The following is an 8,452-nucleotide window of genomic DNA, read 5'->3' as shown; positions in this document are numbered from 1 at the left end:
TGGTACTTTGTAGGTCAAAAGTTCAAGGAGTTTTCATTTTCTCCTTTCGGAGATCGAAACATTATACTAACACAACACTGATTTAAAACTAATAAAACCATCTTTCACGAAATGTCTAGAAAAAAAGTTCTTATTTTTTCGATGCCACCGTCTACTAATTTTGAGTACAAAACACAACTAAAGAAATTTTATTTTTAAAGTAATTCTAATTATTTTGTGCCTGGATTAAATGTGGATTTAAAAAATAAAACTATACAAATTTTGAACATTTAGATTTTTGATAGCATTTATACATTTAAAAATAAAAAAACAAATATTTTTAACCAAATTGGAAGTACTTTTCCTTATGGTGGGTACGAGGAAATTTAAAAACCCTCAACTCACCCAAAGTTGTGGACATTAAATTTGTATTCTCGAATATTACAGAAATTACTGATCCCGGATCCCATACGTGTTGGTCATCACTCTTTCGTAAAAGAATTAATAAAGAAAAGACCAAATGGTATGTACGCCGTGTCACTGAGCGAACGCGAACATTTTTTGCTTATTTTCACATATTTTCGTGTTAGGTACATGTTAGTATTGATAATACTAGTATAGTGGAAAAACAATGGCAATAAAAATTATACGACACCCATAGCAATATGAAATGGCTTTTACGAGAGAAACGTTGACGTCAAAAGAAAGTCCCAGGAATCGGATGAAACAGAACCCTCGTGGGAAACTACATATTAATGCTGTTGCGTCGCGTGAGGGGAGGGTTTCGAATCCGGCTACCGCCACTCCCGCCTGTAAACTTTTTCGCACACCCCCGACCGTTTGGGTCTGGAAGAGACGACGGGCTAGGATGGATTTCGGTAGTGCGTGGACGTCGGAGCGAAAGGCGGGCGAGCGATTCCCAGTACGGATATACATTAAGAAGAGACGCCACCCGCACCCGACCTCCTCCCGTCGGCTAACTTTCATCCCAAACCCACTGTTCATTTGTGTGTGTGTGTGTGTGTGTGCGTGTATGTGTGCGTTTTTTGTAAACGCCTACGCGAGGGTCGCCGTGACGTCAGAACCCCCTAGCAACCGTGCTACAGTTTGTGACGTATACCGTTGCCGCTGTGACGTCAATTATCATATTGGCCGGAGGCCCAAACAGCGACGCTCGTCGAGGCGACCGGCCGGGCCGCCTCGCATTCGGTCTGTCACACGCGCTCCGTACGCTCTGCCGTTATACTGTTCCTTTAGTTGTTAATAAAAATAAAAAAACAATTTTTTTTCTTTACACGGCGGTCAAAAACAATTTTTATCGCACACTCAAACTGTAAAAAAAAATATAATTTTTCATTTTCTTCCGCGGGACGTCGTTATTGGGAAAAACACCGACGGTTTTCGGTTTACTTTTATATTAATGTAAAACGACATTAACCTACGCACGGCCAATTCGGTATTTCACCAAATAAATTTTGTTTCTCGAAGAAAAAGTTTCCACCACGGGATATCATACAAAATCATTGGTAAGTATTTTTTAAAAATACTATACACGCGACCTAATAAAATCACGTAGACAATTTAAAATTTTTAAGCGGTCGTTTCGAAACGTCCTGCGCGACACCAACGACCGTCGACGGTAGTTAGCAAACAGTATATATACATTTTTTTTTTTATATCTTGTTTATGGTAAATCGGAACAATTTTGTATTCTATACGCTATATATATATATATATATATATATATATATATATCGACGGTTAAACGCAAACATGTGTTAAATGCAATTTTAATACATATTAAAAATGTATTATGCTATAAAAATTTGCACTAGTATATTGACTACGACAATGCTTTTGTCGATTATGGATATCACGAACAAATTTTTTTAAATTAAAATGTATTAAAATTTTTGTTGTTAAATTTTGAGTGTGGACGGTTTGTAAGCGAATCTTTTTCAATTTTATTTTTATTAATACGAAATCATTGCGCATTGGGAAAAATGATAGTATAATATTATAATACTAATATCTTAGGCCCGTGAATTGCTTTTGAAATACTTACAGTATTACCCATGTATTATAGGATTCATGTTGCGCAACGTCTACCGGCTATTAACCGTTTACGGTTCATAGTTTCCGATTAGTTTGCTGGGAAACGACTAGTGTATGCGAACAAATAACAATAAATCGACAATAAATAAAAAAAAAACAATATAATTAACCGGAGTCTTAAATAAACAAATTATTAATACATACAACAATAGTAACTCAATTGACAAATAAATCAACCATCTCTCAATAGGCGTACCTAACACTATTAGACCTAACACGTTCTATAATTGCTCGATAAATTACTATTTATTTCTGATCGGTCTATGCTAATATTATTATTACAATTATTATTTTCCAATCGATAACGACTCGGATACTCTCAAATAATATTATATATTAATAATTAATAATTAATATCATTTTGTCGGATATTCGTCTTAAACGTCCTACCAAGGTCCATTGGCCATTGGGTCAGTTAGGTTGTACATGATATTATGATGGTTGATACATGAGCGCACGTACGAGTGTTAAGTGCTATCAAAATGATCTAAATCGCAAAATACACATTTATTAAACATAAATTCTAGTAATTATTATTTTACACACTTATGATTCTTGCGATGTAAATTAAGAGTATCGTTTATCATAATTTTAACTAAATAAATCATAAATACATAGAGCACGATTTTTATGTAACGCGCGTTTGCGCTTACCTATTTTGCGCTATTTGCGATTAACCACCAGCACATCCAGTGTATAATATGTATGTATTATTATATTATTATTTCGATATTAATTTGCTCGATGGTCCTTTTACATAGGGATTTCGATGGTATATTTGGAACGCGGCGCTTATGATCGACCGCATTATCTCGGTTTCTTCATCATATCCGCGTCTAAGGTACTCATTTTGTCTATGTGCGAGTATGTGTACATACGGCACACAAACTTCTTCTGTTTTACCGTTTTGCTTTCACCTTCATTGTTTAACCGCAGCTATTAATAAATACGTTAAAAACAATAATAATAATAATAATATAAGTAATATTTTATCGTATCAATCATTTTTGCTATCATTATCAATGTTGTAGTGTAGATAATAATAATTTTACTCGCCTTGGAATAACGCGATTACTTTCTTTGGTCGAGCGATGAGGAACAACTGCATAGACCACAGCTATATTGTTGCGGAGGGGGGGAGAGGAAGTGGGTACGCGGCGCATGTATAAAATTTCACCTTGGACGAAGCGCATAGACCGTTAAAGGACGCGTCCCCGCGGTCTTCCACGATTGTTTTAATGTTTTTCAATTTTAATTAATATATAAATATATATATATATATATGAGAATAAATACAATCGAAGATGCGACCGTTAACGGTGTGAAATTTAATGTGGGAAAGCGTTTAGCGCAGGTTCGCGGCCAACGCGGTTACTGGCATAATGTATATTAATTATTGTTGATACTTAAAAAACCTCTTAGGAAATGTTAACCGATAATTGAAACTCTAATATACTCTTGACCGTTTTAATATTAATGCGATTACTTGGTATATAACAGCCGGGATGTGACGTATCGACCTGCACGCCGACCTTTTTACACACAATTGCAACGTTGTAAAACAATAATTTTCATAATTTGGTTTGATATACTTATTAGCTTCACGTTTTTTTTATTTTTTATTTACTATTGTATACCAAATTAAGTACAAATATGTTTGACGTTTTGCAATAAAACATTTTATGACAATAAACTAATGCTACAGAGAAATAAATGATGCGATCAAAGGTTAATGATGTTTTAGTCGTGATTATATTCGATAAAAACCAGTAACCATAATCATAAAATGGTATTTATAAAATTTCTTCTCAGCTTTGCATGGAAGCTCAAATATAAAATGTATTCGAATATAAGGTAAATTAACAACAACTGTCATCTTAAAGATAATTTATACATTTAACAAATATGTAGTGAAATTGTAATTCGCAAAACGAACTTAAAATTATAAATAGTTTTTAATCGTTTCGGAGCTGAAAAATATTGTTTTAAAACTATTTGTTTTTAATTTTACTTTTCTGGTCTAGACCCACGATATCTCTTTAACTACCGAACCGATTTCTTTATGTAGTAAGCCTATTATAGGTGAGATATCATACTTGAATGTCACTTTTTTTAGGGCGAAAATTTAAAAAGTTCACCACTTCCCTTTCAAAACAGAGAAAAATTCTTAAAACAAATTAACATATTTTTCAACAAAACTACGATGTACTGCAACTATTTTGCTTTTATAAATTCACATTTATGATTAACGATAATGTCAAGGAAAGTATTATCATTTATTGATAAACCTTATTTATAAACAAAATAGTACTAAATTCGAAAGCATTTTATTGCGAATAACACAATTTTTTTTTTGTAAAAACTTCAAATAATACTTGCATGTGATAAACTATCACTAAATTTTTTATTAATTTATTTGTTATTTTTAATCGTTTCTTGTGAAACTATCTAGTCGTACAAATTCATTGTATACATTATATCGTTATAATAGATTTGGAATGAAAAACTAATTGTATCGTGTCTGTATTAAATACATGCATTATGTCTATAGATGTTGTTTAATGATTGTAGCTCAAGTTTTATAGTGATAAATATCAAATTGACGATTACAACGACTATATAATGTATTAGCCAAAACTAGTAGGTATTTAAATTTTTTATCAGATATAGTAATTAAAAATCTATTTGCGTTCAAAACCAATTAAACAAATTAACTAAAAGCATTTTGTACGTATGACTCAACAATTCAATAGACTATAGTTTTTCGAGTTCTAAGAGTTTCTCTTCCTTTCTTTCTCTCTCTTCATTTCTCTATTTAGAGTAAAAAAATAAATTAGTAATTTCGTATCTGAATAGCTATATGTTTTTCTGTTAAGAGGTTTTTTTTATTAGAGAAGTACATTTTAATGTGAATTTGTGTATTTAAAACCAATATTTTAAGTAGTACTAAGGCTAATAGTAAATAGAATTAAGACAATGAAAACAAGAATAATGCTCCACAAAACCGATCGAAGCAATAGTTGTACATAGTATATAGTTAGTATTGCTAACCTAACCGTATTGTAGGTTAACAATGATTGTTGAAAACAGGTACGCTATAATGTGTAAACATACACATAATAGTGCAGTCAGCTATGTATTTCAAACGATAAAGACGAATCTCATTAGTTCCTTGAAGGATATCTCGTAGTATTCTCTTATCTTTTCATTTTGTTTAATATATTTGAATTGCGTAACAAACTGTAGAAATTTATCATTTTCCATGAAACACAATTGACTAATTTTGTACTCGTTCTTCATTTATAAAACCAATAAAATATGTATTAATATATTTAACCTATGTAGTTTTATTATTCCTATAATGTACCGGATTTGGGTGTTAGGCCGTCATTTTGGAAAAGAGTTTAATGGTATGACAACGTTTGCGGTTAAACAGTACACACATTTATTCATCAATATTTTTAGTTACCTGTTAGAAGCATACACTTTAGTAGTAAGACAAATATGCCATAAGGGTAGCGTCGATTGAAGTGATTCCGAATTACTTACATATGGCCGCTGCACAATTTAATAAATTGTACAATAATACATCTCGGTACGATACCAACGTATGCACCGTGTACCAACGTTGTGCATAACACAATATAATGACTTTTTCAATTGCGCAGCGGTAATGTTCTGATATTATAATTATTTTTTTATTTTTTGCTCAAAAATGTGTGCACGCAATAGTTCACACAGCGGCGCAGTTGAGCATGGCACAGATATTTTCAGGTTCAGCCAAGGTCGTAAAACTAGATATTGTCAAGTACTATTATGATATATACCTACGACAACTAGTCCGGAGACATGCGAACCTCAGCGGTTAACCCGGTTTAATACATCAGCTAGATTATCAGGTTTCTGTATCCTTTGATCTCGTGCATTAACGCCATTGTTGTTTGCTAACTCAATCGTTTAGTTTTCAGCCGTAAAAGTGCATAGTACAACGTTGTACTAGTCCTCAACTTTATCGCTACCGTACCTATTATAGGGTCCATATCAAAATCGTGCATTATAGATCCATTTAGGCCTGGCGTCTGCTGTACACTCACATATTTTATTTTTTGGGCTTATAATTATTGAAATTACATTCATTTAATATTTCACCTTAACCTGTACAAATGAGGTCGATCATTGGAAAGTACCGTATCAATGAAATAGGCACTGGCTATATTGTTAGTTAACACTTTTTGTATCATTTATTTGTAGATTGTTTTAACCTGATAGTAAATAATCTGAGGATCAAACAATCTTTTTTTATCGTATCGTCTTATTTTATAGTAAATCAAATTATTGTTATAAAACGATGTCAACAAATCTAGTGTCATGAGAAATAATCCCTAGTTCCCTTATTTATACCACTTGGCTATGATAACAAAGGCCCATTTTCCAAAATTGTCATCAATATTCGACAGCAGCAAGCAGGGTGGCGGCACCAGTCAGTTGGCAGGGAGTATGCTCGTATATTATTACTCTATGGTCCAAGGTCAAATAAAACCCCTGTGAAAGACGCCGACTCAATTTTAAGATTATAGGTGACTTGTCTGGGGGGCTTTCGACGGTGATCTTCGCTTCGATTATATGGGATTGATTCAGATTTAATAAGCAAAAAAACTAAATAATACAGTTCAAACCCCAAGCTTGCTTGTTATTAATATTATTTCGCTCGCGCGATAGCCACTAGTCCTCCGTAGTCCGTGAGAATTTTGTTGTTTCTATTATGTGTTTTTCGTCATTACGTAATAACGCGTCAACAACTCTGCGGTTATGTAGAACCCTAGTTATCAGCTAGCAGATAACGCCTCTCTAAGTACACCTACTGCATAGTATTGTGCTGTACACCGTGGATGTGTACAATGTATATCACATACCCGTTCGTATACATTAATGTGATGCAAGAGTCGGGTCGGTCGAATAAACGATGCCACTAACCGGGGCACTCCATCGGTATCTGTGAACTCCCATGTATTATAATCCTGTATACTAGCATATTATAATAATCCAAACCCAGTTACAATTGTTCGTAGTACACGTGAACTTCGGTTACTCTAGCACACTAATAATATTATTATTATTATCCGCGATTCACTAGGCCGTTAATTAATAATAATAATTAATGTTAATATTATTATTATTAATACTGTGGACAAGGCTATATCAATCCGGACTATATTTTATCGATGTTCATTCATTAGCAAGTAACACTGCGGCAATACTATTTTTTACATACATATTTTCCACTGACCGGTCTAATACTAGAATCGTCCGAATAGCAGTTGACAATAGTTCAAAACTGTCACGACTTTTTTACTACGATAGCATCCTCTTCTGTTGTGTTACCTTTGATCAATTTCTGGTTACGTCACTGTTTGAATGATTTTAACTTGAATAACGGTAGCGATATTATTTCAAGACCTTATTATAGTTTCATTGATTTTAATATATTATATCTCGATAATTATCGATTAACAATAATTTCTTAGTCTGATTTAAACGTTAAGCACAAATAATCGTGCATGCTCGAGTTCCTGTAATTCATACATAAAGTGAATTATTGGCAAAGTATACAATATTTGACGGTACGTTATCTGTATTTGTTTAGTCGGGGCAAACCAAAGAAAAAAAAAGTTAATTACTCGCATCTGACCTAACTAAGCGTTTAGGTCGCAATTATATTTTAAAGTCGGAACGCAAATGTCATACAAAAACCTACCTTTAAAAAGCGTCGAGTATTGTAGAAAACACTGATATCAAGAAAAAAGCGAACCATATAAATTCACAACGAATGCAAAAACGATTTATAATTCCGAAAATTTGTCAATTCCTTAGCTTGCAGTTTCATTATTCTCTTTCTAGAAGACCATATTATTACACATTTACATCCTACTGTACATTTTATAATTTTAAAAAATTGTTTTCTATTTAGATAATTTGTAAAATACGTTTGATACTTTCGAGTTGTCTTTTGTGTACTTTAAAGGATCATAAACGGATAGATGTTTGACACAAAACGTCCAATATTTTGGGAGCGCATTCATATTATAACCGTTTACAGATGTTCTTTATTTCTTCGGGTGGCTGTTGATTAAAAAAGACCTAGGGCACCCAGGGATAGAAGTGTCGTTCGACAGCAGTGATAAACGGCAAACGTCTGTTGTATACGGTGCACGTTCAACCGTGACACCATGGCCACCGACGGAGGAGAGGCGAAGTGGCGCTTTGACCCAGATACACACTACTGAGTATCCCCGAAACTCGACGGAGGGGATAATTGCGTGGGCGTCATTATATACATGTTGTGTGTGTGCTTACTGTT

At 33.4% G+C, this 8,452-nt stretch overlaps 1 protein-coding gene across 3 annotated transcripts in view; it reads left to right on the top strand.

Annotated features, from left to right (window-relative positions):
- The first annotated feature begins 1,170 nt into the window (after nt 1–1,170).
- The window catches only part of LOC126839292 (protein Tob1-like), a 39,693-nt gene continuing 32,411 nt past the window's right edge, over nt 1,171–8,452 (top strand). For 2 of the 3 annotated variants that reach the window (XM_050574520.1, XM_050574522.1), the window contains exon 1: nt 1,172–1,505. The gene's annotated coding sequence lies outside the window, so the exon portion shown is untranslated. Of the gene's footprint in view, nt 1,506–8,452 lie in introns of all 3 variants that reach the window. The other variant, XM_050574521.1, reaches the window with a different exon arrangement.

This window comes from Adelges cooleyi, unplaced genomic scaffold (assembly GCF_023614345.1).
Source record: "Adelges cooleyi isolate 19-005CV unplaced genomic scaffold, UGA_ACOO_1.1 ACOO_flye_CR_arks_rails_tigmint_CR_PRNA_30, whole genome shotgun sequence".
NCBI classification, from domain to species: Eukaryota; Metazoa; Arthropoda; class Insecta; order Hemiptera; family Adelgidae; genus Adelges; species Adelges cooleyi.
This window is presented reverse-complemented; position numbering and strand designations above follow the sequence as displayed.